The following is a 16756-nucleotide window of genomic DNA, read 5'->3' on the forward strand; positions in this document are numbered from 1 at the left end:
ATACACATTATAATTCAGTCTTATTAAGTTTTAATCTCAGATACATTTTTTTCTAGTATTACATTAATTATTAGCTGGCAATACAATTTTAAATAATGTATTTGGTATCTGTATGTTTATTGTAAGGGTTCATCATATTTACTGACAAAACACCACTCAGTCACATTGAATCGTGTAATAATGTCAAGTTTGTCAACGAATTCGTGCGGCACCTCAGTTCTGTTCCCGCCCAGTTCCATTTACGTGCTAGAGATCTAGCCCTGCGTAGTGACGTAGCACAATAAGCCCCTCCTGCTTTCTTGGCTCCGCCTTTCCGTGCGTGGGGTTTCCCGGCGTTGTCCACAGGGTTACCGCGCCCATCTCTGCTCGATGGCTGAAGGATTCTGAGGGGGACGGTGATTAGTAAGCGTTTGTTTTGTGGTATTTGACACGGAAGACGGGCTCTGAAGGCCGTGCACGGGAATAAAGTATCCAAGACACCAAGAGAATATCCAAGAGGCCGCTCCGCAGCTGCCACCCTTCCCCGTCACCGCCCAGCACGTCTCCTTTTACCCCCTCATCCTCCCCGACCCCTCGTTACCTTTCGCACGCCCTCATAGCTCGGTTTAAGACACTGGTCTTTGGGGGAAGGGGACAACTGACTAGCAAATAAATAAATACTTAACTTCATCTGGAAAAAGGGACAACAGGAGGCCGAGGAGTGGGACTGAACAGGAGAAAGGGAACCGTACACCTTCGGCGTTGATGAGCACATATTGGCCTGTCAGCAGGTAAAATCTTCACCATCTGCTGTAACCCACTTTTTTTGCATGGGATGACTGCAGAGCAATGAGTTTCCAGCTTCTCAGGCACACAAGAGGTTAACATTCACCTCATTTAGTGTCCCCTTGCCTTCCAAGTATCCCTCTGCTCAAGTGGTTTAGGTATTTTTTTTTTATAAAACTACTATTCTAAATAACCCTTCATGTACAAATCAACGGGTGGAGTAGTGTTTTTGTCCCCTTTTATTTTTAAGGTCTTTCACCCTCCCCCCTACTCCCTTCCTCCTGCCAGACCGCACTGAGAGGAAGCCAGCTGTTTAGGGGTGGGGAGTACAGATTTTTTTCCTCTGCAATGTTTAATATATATGTGTGTATATATATATATATATATATATATGTGTGTGTATATATATATATGTGTGTGTGTATATATATATATGTGTGTGTATGTGTGTATATATATATGTGTGTGTGTGTGTGTATATATATATATATATATATGTGTGTATGTGTGTATATATATATGTGTGTGTGTGTGTATATATATATATATATATATATATGTGTGTGTATATATATATATATATATATATATATATATATATATATATATATATATATATATATAATTACACATACACTTGGTTGGAAGGTAATGGCTATTTTGAGGTTTGCATTTAGTTATTGAACATTGTGTTGGGTTTACACAGAATTCTATGTAGGTAAATATAATGCAAATCAGAAGACTTGCTTGTGGATTTAATAAAGGAAAGAGCTAGTGGATGCAAATTTGGAATACAGTTAAGTAATGTAGGTATTTTAAGATGACACTGTAAATTTTTCAACCTATCTCCTAGGAAGGGGGGATAGTAAATAAAATTTGCATCTTGTCTGTGAGTGCAATATAATATATATTTTCTCAGTAAAACAGAGATGCTATGGAAACATAGTAATATTGTTTAGATTCTTATGCATTTTGTAGATGTCAGTGGCACGAGTGGATGCAAAATAATGGTGGATCTTGCCCTCCAAGGCAGTGGAAAAAGGGAGGGACCTGCAAGGCAGGAATGTCAATGTATGCATCATGGAGGAGGAAAATCACAAACCCGCTTTGTGACAATGCCCGATGAATGGGATTTACTGGTATACCTGTGAATTGTCTTTGTTCTGCTGTAGCTTTCCGAGTAGAAATAGGTTTTAGCAGGGTTAACCCTTTGGGTGCCAACAGGAGCTTTATGTGCTGCAGCCACTCTAAAAGCAAAGGGATTAAGGTGTGTTTGACATGTCAGAATTCTATATATTCTGCAGCTGTCAAGTGAGATTGCCAGTAAGGCAAATGGAATCATACATATATGTTGGCTAAGATGCTGTGTCTTGTACAGTAAATACATCAATAAATGTGTTCCACTTTCATTTGAAACAAATTAACACAATTGCTTAAGCATGGAAACTGCGACATCTAAACAGCTAAACAGCTCTGTATAGCTAGAAATGTTTTAAAGCATGTGTACATTTAGATTGAAATTTCTGATATAGCATTACATGTGTTCTCAATATGTTTATACAATGTATTATTTCATGTCGTTAAATAAAGTATGATTAAGAGAAATTATGGTGCAGATTTGTTATACTTTAAAACTGGAAAGAATGTTGAGTATCTCTATCAGCTGTGTGAATAGAAAGTGTCTGATCCTAGGCCCAGCTACTGCAACAAGATGGCGTATCAGCGTTTTAGGTTTTTCATGTTGAACTCCCTTTCCTTGTTTGACAAGGCAACCTCGCTTCCCCTGGTCTTGCATTTCCTATTGTTACAGTTCTCATTGGCAGGTTTTTACAACACCGCTATGCACATCCTTGCTTCCTTTCATAAGGGCTGTTAATTATTTTTCAGCATTCTATTTCTAGTGCCCCCTCTACACAGAATGATTTTGGTTGGAGGAGTATTTAACCTTGGTTTTTATAAGAGATGTACTGATTAAAATTGGCATAACCCAGTATTTAGCTCTTAAGTTTTTTTTGTTTGTTTTTTTTTTTAAACTGGATAATTTCAGCTTTGATAGATTTAAAATACTTTGATTTCAGGTTTATATAAATATATAGTTTGAAGACACTTCAACCTATTCATACAAATTTGATAAAGTACAAGTGAGAGTAGCATTTTTGTTATGTTTGGTAGTCATGCATTTGTAGAGCAGAAATCAAATGGAAATGTTTATCTGTAGAAAGAAAGAGGTTGCAGTTTTAACCTGCTACATGTTAGTTTAAAATGTATTGCTAGAATGCTATAACTTTCTTTGGAAAACAACACATTTCACATACATCAAAAGCCCAAATTATCTGTTGTATTAAATAGTTTTTGAAATTTAAGGCATGTTGAAAAATAAATTTTTACTTGTGATTACCTTTTATTGACTATTTATATATTTTTTTTTTCTTAACTATGTCCTGATGTCTTAATCAGGATAAGGGACGGGATATTGTACATAACTATTTTATTCATTATATTTGCAGCATAATTGCTTATAATGTAGAAATGTCACAATTCAACAGACGGGATTATGCTGGTGCTTTTACTTTCTTGCAATAACATGCAGATTAATGTATGTTTATGTAGTCCTTGCTACTGCATTTTACTGGAGCCCTGGTTATAAACTCATGCTAATGGACCAGGGGCTGGAGTAAACATGGTTGTGGGCTTTTTTTTTAGTTTCCACAATGTTATTACAAAATTTTTAAACATGGACATTTAGGTAAAGGGCTTTTTTTTGTATCTATAGGCATTTTTTAGAATGGATATTTTTTTATTTTTTTATTTTAAGTAACAGTTGTACATTTACATTTACTTTTGGCTTCAAGATAAACATCAGCTTCTTTATGTAACAAAATTAAAAAAAAACTGCCTAAATAGTGCTTTTAATGTTACAAATGTTTCTATTAAGATGTTAGTGTTTTTTAATTTTTTATTTTGAAGCTAGCAGGAAGTGCAAGCAAGGAAGGCATTAGGGCCAGATTGCTCACTGGCTGATAAGCATATCTCCCTCTTATTTATTGAACATCAGCACTCCTAACGAGTTTAAAGGGACACTCAAGTCAAAATTAAACTTTAATGCTTTAGAGCAGCAATTTAACAACTTTCCCATATTTACTTTGTCACCAGCTCCTACTGAGCGTGTGCAAGGATTAATAGAATATTCGTATATACGTTTGTTTTTGGCTGGTAGCTGTCACATGATACTGGATGAGTGGAAATAAACACATTGAAATTTATCAGAAAAAAATCAACTCATTTGAAGTTTAGGCTAAGTGCTATTGCATTGTCTTTATCATGCATTTGTTGATTATAGAAATCTACTGTATTTACTGGTCTTTTAATTCCAGTCCACTAAAATGGTCTTGTCTTAAAAAAAAAAAGTTTGCTAATCACAGCACTTCAAATTTAAAGGACCACTCAACGCAGTAGAATTGCATTAACAAGTGCATAAGAAAGGCGATTTAACATCTACTCTGAATTTCAATTAAGCAGTAGATTGTTTTCTGACAATTTTTTTTCTTCCATTTTCCTGCCCCCTGTATAATGTGAGACATCAGCCTATCCCAGACTAGTATAGGATACCATGTGAGCTTGTGCACATGCTCAGTAGGATCTTGATCCCAAAAAAGTGTGAATATAATGACTGCACAATTTAATAATGGAAGTAATTGGAAAGTGTCTTAAAACTGCTGCTCTATATGGATCATAAGTTTATTTTGACTTGAGTGTCCCTTTTAAATATGTAATACTTATTACCTCTCTTAGATGAAACCAATTACACAATAAGTTTGTGTTTAACCACAAAAAACATTTATTCAAGAGACATGCATTATGTGAAAATAATACTAAAATGTTCTCTTTTGCTTTATTCTGTACATCAAAATGCCATGGCAGCTAAAGATTTCACTAACTGCTGCCCTTCCTGCTTATCCCTGAGAACCTCGATACCAGGGAAGAGAACACAGACTAGCAGTTTGCTGATTGCACATTCCACCCCTCAACTGCAGTCATTTCCCACTAGGCCAGTTGGCTTTGAAGTAAAGTTTTGGTTTCTGACATGATTCTCAATATGCAATGGTTGTTCTGTTATACCACTTCTGTTTATACTCTTAGTGTAGCCATTAAAGCTGGGCTAGACATACTCAGACACCAGGGAGCCAGCCCAACCTGTTGGTTCCTTAAAGTGATGGTAAAACCTAGTGTTTTTGAAGCGCTAGGATTTACCCGTGCTATAAATAAAGGGGGCTTTCAGTAAGTATATAAAAAACCTTCATGCTGAAAGTACCTTTATTTGCCTGCAACTTTATGCTGAGCGCCACCGGTCGCCCACGAAAAAACGCTATTTTCTCAGTGAGCTGACGTTTTCCACTTCTTAGCCAATAGCATGCTAGCCATACAGCATAAAGCCAAAGGCTAGCTTGGCTTTTGGCTAAGAGGTAAAAACGTAACCTCAATGAAAAAATGTTTTGTCATGGGCATAAAGTAGCGGGCAAATAAAGGTTATTTCAGCATGAAGTTTTTTATACTTCACACTTACTTTATAACACTAGTAAATCCTAGCATTTCTAAAAAAAAAAACCTAGGATTTACCATCACTTTAAAATTAGTCCCTGACTCCCAGGATTAGAATTCTAAGGCATACATAGGTGCCCCCACTTCCAGCCACACATCAAAATTTGGCTGGGTGATGTCGGCCTCACAGCTGAGAGAATCAAATCCAACTTTTATTGCGTTCTCATATAGTGTGCAGTGTTCTCCCCAGGACCTTTTTGTTAGTCGGAGCACCACCCGGCTAATTTTACTGACAACACAGCTAAAATGTTAGCCAATATTAAGCTAATATTAAAAAAGTTAAATTTGTATTGCACAAATTATCTTTACATTTCCCAATGCAGAACATGCTGTAATCTGAAATGTCATCACAGAAAATGCAGCATGTCTGCAGAATGAACGAGACGCATGCACAGACTGTTGGCCCTTTCGCTCTGCAGCGCTGCTCCACATCAGGCTGTTCTCTTTAAACAGTACCAAGCTCTGGCTGCACTATGTAAGCTTTCCAGAGCAAAACACTGAAGAAAACCGTCAAATACAGAGCAGCTTTGTAAAGCGGAAGTGCATTGATTTCTGACAACGAGCGAAAAAGAGAAATTTATTCATAAAACATGTTAAAAACTTGAAATGCAATATTATGAAATGTAAATGCTTTATTTACTAGTTAATCATCACATTGCAATACAGCTGGTGCTTTAGTGTAAACTGTCTAATGTAAAATTGAATTTTGTTTCAAAATTACCTGCAGCAATTTTTCACTAAAGTCTCATTGCCGAAAATTTAAAAAAGTTCTGCTTTGCAGCTCTGTTCCACAACAGGCTGTTCTTTTCAAACAGAGCTGTGCTCTGTCTGCACTGTAAGTTTTAACTTAACACTGTAATACCAACATAACGAACAGTCGACTACAGAGCAGAACTGCAAAGTGAAAGCTGACTGACTCTTAGGGCTTATTTTAACCTCCCACCCCATCTTTTCTGTGTCTACAAAGCTGTGTAAGGTGTTCTTGTGAGCAATGCACCTTTTTTATTACTACATTATTTACTTTATAATGTTAGACCAAGAGCAAAGGAAGCACATTTATTCAAGAGACACTTTAAAAACTCTAAAATATATATTGCAATTTTAAACTGCTGCAAAATATTATAAAACTTAAAAAATTGCTTTATTCTCCAGCTAATAAACCGCTAATAAATACATTGCAATTGAGCTGGTGCTTTAGTGTAGCTGTCCTTAAGTTTTTCACAAAAAAAATGATCACAGAAAGTGAAAACAAGTTCTTCCTATGGGAGTACATTTTGTTAAATTGTGCAGAAAATATTAGTCCCCACCCGGCTGCTTCTTAATGCCACCCAGGCAAAAAGTGTTGTGGCGCACGCACACACACGTATGTGTGTGTAATATGTATGTAGATAGCCTAGATTTTCAACAAATTTGCATTAATTGCATGGAAAAGGTTTGCCTGGAATCCCTACAATTAAGGTCACATGGCACCTGCAAAGCGCCCCCCCCCCCCAAACAACCTGCACTAGCAAAAGTAAAACCTGAATAACTGTTTTGCTTTCTTTACATACATCAATATCTAAATCTTTAACTGACATTAGCTCTGCAATGCATTGCAGCCCTTTGTGTGAGCTTCAAGTTAAAGGTAAAGGTGGATTTTCCTTAAAGGGACAGTCTAGTCAAAATTAAACTTTCATGATTCAGACAGGGCATGCAATTTTAAACAACTTTCGAATTGACTTTTATCATCAAATTTGCTTTGTTCCCTTGGTGGTATTTTTGAAAAGCTAAGCCTAGGTAGGGTCAAACTGATTTCTAAACGGTTGAAAACCCACCTCTTAGCTCAGAGCATTTTGAAAGTTTTTCAGTTAGACAGTACTAGTTCATGTGTGTCATATAGATAACATTGTGCTCACTCCCGTGGAGTTATTTAGGAGTCTGCACTGATTGGCTGTCAAAGCACCGAGAAAAGGGGGCAGTCTGCAGAGGCTTAGATACAAGGTAATCACAGAGGTAAAACATATATTAATATAACTGTTGGTTATGCAAAACTGGGGAATGTTTAATAAAGGGATTATCTGTCTTTTTAAACAATAAAAATTCTGGTGTAGACTGTCCCTTTAAGTGAAATAATAAATTCTCTAATGCTTCAAAACATTTTATTATGCTGTTACTTGCATATAACCGTTTAACAACCACACAAGGGAGTTACATATATCTATACACAGATTTTAACTGATATTGGTGAACCAATCATGGGTGGCATATGTGGTTGATTGTACATAGATATTGTGCATTTATGCTATACAGTCTGATAGTACTGCATTATATGGTGGTGTTTAAAATGCATGCCTTTATTGCCTTGCTTTCACATATATAAAATCAATAGGCTGATGGTAATTATTCGCTCTGACTTCAGGGCCAGAATTGCTGTGCATACATTTTTCCATTGAAAATAGCATGGGTAACGGCTTCTAGCTGTATTAATCACAAACCACAAAAAGGGCTTGGATTTGTATATAGATATATGGAGAATAACCCAAAAAGTTAGGAGCCAGTGGCTCTCGGGCTCCTTGGTTTGTCAAGCCCTGCTGTAATGTATTATAATGCTTGACAAAAATAGGGTGCCTGACGGCAAAATAAAAGCTCTGGCACCTTTTTAAGCACTGCATTGGTGATCTACTCACCTACCCCAAGGCAGAACATACAGTGATGTGAGATGTCATCGCAGAAAATGCAGCATGTCTGCAGAAAGAACAAGACACATGCAGGAAATGTTAGCGCTTGAACATTGTAGTGCTGCTCCACATTAGACTATTCTCTTCAAACAGAGCTGTGCTCTGGCTGCACTGTGTAAATTTTCCTTAACACATGGCGTCCAAGGCAAACTGCTGTTTGAAGTGAGCAGTCAAATATGCAGTAGCACATTGCTTGTTGACTGGCTCTGAGATTTTTTCAAACCCGCCCCTTAGCCTTTCCCAGTCTGCAAAGCTGTTTATTCTGAATGTAAGAGCACTGCATATTTTTATTACTACATTTCTATGTTAGATCAAGAGAAAAGGAAACAGATTTATTAGAAACATTTTAAAATGTCTTTTTTTTTTGTATGCAGCTAATTTGCAATGCAATTTTTAACTACTGCACTATATTATAAAACATTAAAAATTGCTTAATTCTTCAGTTAACCAACACATTGCAATTAAACTGGTGCCTTAGTGTAACTGTCTAACTTTAAAATTGAATTTTATTTAAAAATGACCTGCAGAAAAATTTTCACTAAAAAAATCTCATCGCAGAAAGTAACAAAGTTCTGCCTCTGGGCTCACCTACCCTTTGAGCAAGTGAGGAGGCTGTCAAGGGGGAACAGGACACTGTTTTAAAGGGACAGTTCACCCAAAAACTTTCTCCCCTTTAAATTATTCTCAATTATCCTTTTTTACATGCTAGAGTGTATTAAATTGGTTGCAAGTAGCTCCTTTACTCATATTTCAGCATTTGAAATAGCTGATTTAGCTTGTGGTTTCCCAACCTATACTGAAAGTTTTGATGCTGGCGTATACGCTATTGACAAGCCTAAGTAAACACAGCCAGCAGAAGAGATTACACTTTTAGTGGGGGGCATGATAGTTAAGTAATAAAATGATAATTTTCCATTGTTCTCTCTATGTATTGAGCTTTGATGTTCCAGACAAATATAAGGTAAGGAAGCAAGTCTGTGTACATGAAAGTGATAACATAATGAGATTTGATAATACCTGAAGCTCAACCCATTGTAATAGGCTGTGGTTTCAAAGCACAAAACCAGCTACTTCAGATACACAAAGCCGAAAATGCAATTTCTCAAATATTTTATACTCTGCAGTTTGTATTACAAGTCATTTAAAATACATTTATGGAAAAACAATTTTACAGTGTACAGTCCCTTTAAAATAATCAAGGGGTTAAATCACAAGGTATCTTTTGTTTATAATAGCAATGACAAATTATTAATGTGTAGCTCTCAAGTTGTGTGTAGATATGAGGGTGCTGTTGACATCAGACCGCTGCTTCCCTAACTCTTCTCCACCTCTTAGGTGGAGAATTTCAATCTCCCCGGTCTCGTCCTACTGGGGAGATTGACAGCTCCTGCCCGCATGTGATTGTCTGCTTGCGGGCAGGGTGCAGTGTTGCACAAGAGCACAAAATAGCGTTCTTGTGCAATGTTGAATTCCGCAAGCGGAATTCAGTCCACCAGAGGCGAGCTGCGGTGGACAAGTCCATCATAGCTTGATAAATCAAGCCCTTAGTATATAAATGCACAAGCACATAAGTTACTTGCTGCTGAAATGTTAAATATGCTATTAGAGCTTTTCTCAAAGTATGCCTCTCCCATTCATGTGGATGTACTTTCTGCACATCACTAATGCCTGACTGCAATACAGGTATACCCTGCTCATACAGCGGGTTAGGGACCGGAGCCCCGCTGTAAAGTGAAAACCGCCTTAAAGTGAAACAAGGCAGTTTTAGCTTTCTTTTCACTTGCCAGTGTTTAAAGACTTAAAAACATGTTTGAACTAACACATATTAGGGGTGAAATAGTGCTACGTTTAGTTTAACACTAGCACAGTATTCAATTAGTATTCAATAAATACTGTACCTGTAAACAAGTGACAAATACTGTAGTAACATTTGCCAGACTATAGCACTGAGACACAGATTGCACTGTAATGCTGTAAACAGAGTGAACTGCGCATAACAAAATGGTGCCAGTCGCCTTTCTCACAATCTCACAATAATTACAGCACTGTTTCAAAATCCTTGGAGGTTGAACTTCAGCTCCACAAAGCGCTGTATTGGCGAAGCGCTGTAAAGTGAGGTATACCTGTATCTCCTATGGCAGTGTTCTCATCCCTCTACGTTTGCATCAGCACTATGGCACCTTGGAGCTGCTGTATGTACTCTTGCTTGACCTTTCACCCAAGTAGTAAACTGGATCAACCTGTTGCTAAAGAGTTGGCGCAGAGCATGTGCAAAGTGAGAACACCTGGGGTCATCAGCTTTTCAGAATACAATGTGCTGTTGTGAGAATAATAAAGCGTGACATGAAATTAATATTAAATTGTAATATTTTTTTGCAACAAATTCTTATTGTAGGATTAGTTGAGATTCTATATATCCACATACACAGATTTTAGTTTGTTTTCATGGAGAGAGTCTGATTAGTCCTCTTCCCCAACTGCGCACATCTGGCACAATTTTAATATAAAATGGGCAAAGTCTGGAGAATAACCTAGGGCCAGTATTCTTGGCTGTGTGTGACGATCCTTTGAGCAGAAAACAGGTTGTCACCATTTACACATTTTAACTTGGGGACAAAATTTGTTGCCCAGAGTTGTCTCCTGTATTTCACATAAATAGCTTGTGTTCTTGTCTATGCCCTCCTGTAGAACGTGTGCCAAGGTAGGTAAATTGGCAGCGTTGTCTGCCTGGATTGTACAAGAGCTTTAATCAAGATGATTAACATCAGTGAGGAAGCAACGTGTTTCTAAATCCTGCTGCTCCTGCCTGTGTAACTGGTAATACATAGTGCACTACAATAGTAGTATGTAGTAAGATACAGGACAGGAGCTCCCAGGAAAATGTGTGCTTAGATCATTTGTCTCCTTGGGTTTCCGCCAAAAGTTTTTCATATTTTATTTATTTTTGTGCCAATGATTAGGACTTTGTATTGAATTTATAAAATTGGCTAAAATTAAAGGGATAGTTCACTGTAAAATTGTTGTTCCCTGAATGTGTTCCCCATGTTCTGAATTTGTTCAGCTATTTCAAATGTCAAAATGAAGGCTAAGGAGCTATTTGTAAACTATTTAATACACTCCAGTTTGTCAAATTGGTCATTGGGAACAAATTAAAGGAGATAAAGTTTTGGGGTAAACTGTCTCTTTAAAGGGATAGTATACACCAATTGTCATATAACTGCATGTATTAGACACTGCTATAAAGAAGAATATGCACAGATACTGATTTAAAAATCCTGTATAAAATCTTTTTAAAAACAATTAGATGCTCCAAGTTTAGCACTTTTGATGAGGTTAGCTGGAACACCCCCCCCTTCCCTGCATATGAAATGCCAGATTAGACAAACAGGAGCCAGCAGTAGTCTGTAAACGCATGTATACATCAGACACTTTGGGGCTTGGTTAGGTGTGCTATATAAATTGAACACTTTTTTTGCATAAATGTTTTGTAAATGTCCCTTTAAAGTGTCAGATCCAAGGCTATTCTAATTGATACAGAAAACTTTTTGCATGAGTTTGTGAATTCTGTTTCATCACTGAAAGACAATCAGATGTTCTTGTTTTCTGGCATCATAACTAATTGAAATGGTTGCAGTTTGATTGGGTTGAAATGTCATAGAAAGGAATACAAAAAGGACATGAGTTTAATTTGAATGTTTTATGACATTTAAATACTCTAGGAGCGAGTCAAAATATTTTAGTGGGATCTAGGAAATTGGGAAAATATTGTAAAAATACTTGTGGAGTGTTTCTCTTGCTTAGAATACTATTGCGGAGGGCTACAAATTTGAAGTATTGGGAGTAAAAGAGTTGGGGGGCTCTCAAAAACAGGTTTTGTAATTTAACTTATATAAAATGTTAAAACCACATTTATCACATAAAACCCAAAACATGTCTCATGATTCAGATAATGCATACAATTAAACAACTTTACAATTTACTTCTATTAAATTTGCTTCTTGGTATCCTTTTGCTGAAGGAATAGCATTTCAGTTTGTGTAGCTACCTGAACACATCAGCTGAGCCACTAACAATCATATGTGCAGTCACCGATCAGAAGCTATATCCCAGTAGTGCATTGCTGCTCCTAAGCCTTCCTAGGTTTAATTAGTGCGTTGCTGCTCCTAAGCCTTCCTAGGTTTAATTAGTGCATTGGGGCTCCTAAGCCTTCCTAGGTTTTTTTTTTTGCTTACAAAGAATACCAAGATAACAAAGCAAATTATATAATAGAAGTAAATTGGAAAGATTTTGTTTTAATGCTCTTTTTTGAAAGTTAGTTTTTAGTTTCTTTAACCCCTTAATGTCAACAGCACGTTTCATTTTTCTTACCATTTGGGACCAGGGCTATTTTTACATTTCTGCGGTGTTTGTGTTTAGCTGTAATTTTATTCTTACTCATTTACTGTACCCATACATATTATATACCGTTTTTCTCACCATTAAATGGACTTTCTATAGATGCCTTTATTTTCATCATATCTTATAATTTACTATAAAAATTTTTAATAAAATATGATGAAAAATGGAAAAAACACACTTTTTCTAACTTTGACCCCCATCTGTTACACATCTACAACCACCAAGAAACACCCATGCTAAATAGTTTCTAAATTTTGTCCTGAGTTTAGAAATAGCTAATGTTTACATGTTCTTTGCTTTTTTTTTTTGCAAGTTATAGGGCAATAAGTAGGAGTAGCACTTTGCTATTTCCAAACCATTCCCCCCCCCCCCCCCAACATTAGCAATAGTAATGCTGATATCTGTCTGGAATCCCTCAATAACCCATCACATGTATATATATTTTTTTTTAGTAGACAACCTAAAGTATTGATCTATGCCCATTTTGGTATATTTCATGCCACCATTTCACTGCCAAATGCAATCAAATAAAAAAAAATCGTTCACTTTTTTTTTTTTTTCAAACTTTTTCACAAACTTTAGGTTTCTCATTGAAATTATTTACAAACAACTTGTGCAATTATGGCACAAATGGATGTAAATGCTTCTCTGTGATCCCCTTTTTTCAGAAATAGCAGACATATATGGCTTTGGCGTTGCTTTTTGGTAATTAGAACCATACTTGTATTATGCCCAGCACTAAAGGGGTTAATTTGGTAGCTTGTGATGGTTAATTTTAGCTTTAGTGTAGAGATCAACCTCCCACATGACACATCCAACCCCCTGATCCCTTCCTGACCCCCCTCAAACGGCTCTTTTCCCTCCCCCACATCACAATTGTCACCACCATCTTAAGTACTGGCAGAAAGTCTGCCAGTGCTAAAATAAGTTTTTTGTTTTTTTTTTATAGTTATTCTACAGTGTTGGTCCCCCCTCCCCCACCAAACAGCTCTCTAACCGTCCCCCTCTAACTATATGCGGTCATCTTGGCTACTGACAGCTGTGTGCCAGTACTAAGTTTGCTAAAATAGGTTTTATTTTATTTTTTTTATACAAAAAACAATTTATGTAGTGTAGCTGCCCCCCCCCCCCTAAATACCCTACCCCCTCCCAAATCCTTTTCCAAACATTTATCCCCCCTTTCCCTTACACTTTTCTGTAGTGGTCCCGATCCCGCGCACACGCTACCGGCACAATCATCCAGCCTGACAGGAAGAGGATCAGCGATGGGCCGCCCACCCGCCTTCCTTCTAAGGCTCCCACCCACGATCTGCACCATCGCTGGCCGATGCAGAGAGGGTCAGTGTGGCTCTATGCATTGGTGGCTAAAAAAGGGTATTGCAGGATGCCTCAATATCGAGGCATCACTGCAATACCCTGGAAGTGATCACAATCTCTTCCAGCGCTTGAAACCCCAGAGGATGTGCCAGGCACGTCCTTGGACATTAACTGACGTCCTTTTGGAGGACGTGCCTGGCACATCCTTGATCGTTAAGGGGTTAATTGCTGATTGTATAAGCAATTAACAAAATTAGTAAATTCAACTCAGATCTTTCTTGAAATTGATGACATCACTGCTGAACCCAAATTTGATGTCATCTTTAACATTCGGAACAGAAAATAACCATTAATTACATAATTACTTGACACCACACATCACATTTGCAAATATATGTTTGAAAAAAATGTTAGAAAAGTGACTTGACTTTCTTACTGTTGCTAAAATTGCTTAAATAAGCCTCAATTTTTATTTATAATTTACTCAACATGGACCATATTAGCATGTTTCAATTAAACAGCTTTTTGAGTTAATACCTTTTTTAGAACATTCTCCAACAACCTTGCGAATAAATATTCTTTTGCCCTTAATATCCCTTTAAACTTACAACATTCCTATTTTCAAACAGTGCTCTTTTGGTAAAAAGAAATGATAAATCCGTTAATATTAAAAGAAAAAGATGGCAAATAACAATTTTTTCTTTTTTTTTCGTTTTTCAAAATTAGAAATTCTCAGTGTATTCCTGCCTCCCAACAACCCCCCCCCCCCTGTGTTTTAAGAGCAAAGGATTTTCAAAACCCAAGTTTTTATTCTTTTAGCAGGGAGTCAGATTTGCTCAGAACTATCTAGTCTATTCACTACCCTAGAAGTTTTATGACATCAGGCTAAGATAAACCTTCCTGCAAAGGCTGCCTCCTTGTAGGCCTCTGACAGGAAGCACAAATGTACTATAAATATGAATAAAAGGTAAAATGTATTTAACCCCTTCACTTTGTCAGGATGTTCCATGCCGTCCTTACAGTGCTGGCCTTTAACGTCGCTAGGACAGCATGAAACGTCTTGCCTGATACGTGGTCTTGCAGTGTCGTCCTTTACGGGAATGAAAAATCGAACATGGGGGCATGCCTAGCAGTGTATGTGGTGCCCCCGATCTGATCTCAGCCTTGAAATCGTGCAACCTCATCGATCGTGTGATTTCATTTTTCATGTAAATGTTTGCATTGTTCCGATGTTAAACATTTGCCCTCAGCAAAATGGATAATACATATTGCAATGATTTCTATTAAAGGGACTGGCTAGTCAAAATTATACTTTTGTGATTCAGATAGGGTATGTAACTTTAAACCACTTTCCAATTTACCAAATTTGCTTTGTTCTTTTGGTATTCTTAATTGAAAGCTAAACCTAAATAGGCTCATATACGAATTTCTAAGCCCTTCAAGGTTGCCTCTTATCTGAATGCATTTGAGTTTTTCATAGCTAGAGGACATTTATATCTAAGCCTCTGCAGACTTCCCCCTTATTGCAGTTCTTTTGACAGACTTGCATTTTAGCCAATCATTACTGACTCATAAATAACTCCACAGTGAGAGTACACAATGTTAACTTTGACACATATGAACTGAAGTTGTCTAGCTGTGCAAAACTGTCAAAATGCACTGAGACGGCCTTCAAGTGCTTAGAAATTAGCATTTGAGCCTGTCTAGGCTTAACTTTCAACAAAGAATACCAAGAGAACAAAACAAACATTTGATTACAAATGTAAATTGTAAAGTTGTTTAAATTTGTGTGTCCTATCTGACTCATGAAAGTTTATTTTTTGACTAGACTGTCCCTTTAAACAACTGCTTTGGCTTCCTGTAAAGAGCAAAGGCCACTGCCCTGGAGCTTAGAAAATGGGACTGATGCCCATTGTGGGCCTTTGACTGATGTAAGTTGCAGGGCTTGCACATTTACCTCCTTTACGCTGTGCATGGTCACAGTGCTTTATTCTAATTTTCCACCTTTTTAAATCCCCTACACCTGGCACAGTAACTATAAAAAGCTGACAGGAAAATATCACCTGAGCATCTATGTTAAAAAGTAAGATATTTTACCTCAAAATGTTCTTAGCTCAGCAGAGTAAGTCCTTAAACTGAATAGTGAAATAACATGTGTGCATGAGGCTCACTCCCTTGCCTGTCCCAGGACAGGCATACTGATTTTCTGCTTAAGTCTTTTGCAATGGGGTTTGAATACATTTTGAGGTAAAATATCTTTCTTTTTTACATAGAGATGTTTCGGTAATATATTCTAGTATGCTGCATCACTTTCAAGTTCTTCAACATTTCGGTATCATGGACCTTTAACAAATACTTGGCACCAAGGCTTCTAAAAAAAAGGGGGGGGGGGAGCACTGAAATTCACTTTTTAATTAATGATTCAGCATTCAATTTTAAGCAACTTTCTAATTTATTCCTATTAATTTTTCTTAATTCTATTAGTATCTTTATTTGAAAAACAGAAATTTAAGCTTGGGAGCCGGCCCAGTTTTGGTTCAGCACCTGGGTAGTGCTTGCTGACCAGGGTGTTGAAAAAAGTATTGCTTTTTCAGATAGCAAAAGAATAAAGAAAAATTGATAATAGAAGTAAATTAGAAAGTTGCTTAAAATTGCATGCTCTATCTGAATCATGAAAGGAAAAAAAATGGGTTTAATATCCCTTTAAATGGTGTTTTCCCCCCCCCAAGGATTCCAATATCATGGGTTAATACATTTTTTTTTTTTTTTAAATTGTTCTGATTGATAAAAATGCGTCTTACCCCCTTATTAAAATTCATAAAGGCAGGTAATGTTCTAAATGTATTTAGTGCGATTTTGAGGCAATGTGTTTTCCTGTAGTCAACAACAAAGCTATGTAAGGTAACTTTGTTAGTTGTGTTTTATATTTGTTGCTCTGATTTGAACTGCAGCCTTCCTAT

The 16756-nt window shown here is 37.0% G+C and overlaps 1 protein-coding gene across 1 annotated transcript in view; it reads left to right on the plus strand.

Moving 5' to 3' along the window:
• Positions 1–313: 313 nt before the first annotated feature.
• GNB1 (G protein subunit beta 1) overlaps positions 314–16756 on the plus strand; it is a gene marked incomplete in the record, with an annotated part of 238044 nt that continues 221601 nt past the window's right edge. Inside the window, 1 exon segment of the mRNA XM_053690362.1 lies at positions 314–770.

This window comes from Bombina bombina, chromosome 8 (assembly GCF_027579735.1).
Source record: "Bombina bombina isolate aBomBom1 chromosome 8, aBomBom1.pri, whole genome shotgun sequence".
NCBI lineage: Eukaryota > Metazoa > Chordata > Amphibia > Anura > Bombinatoridae > Bombina > Bombina bombina.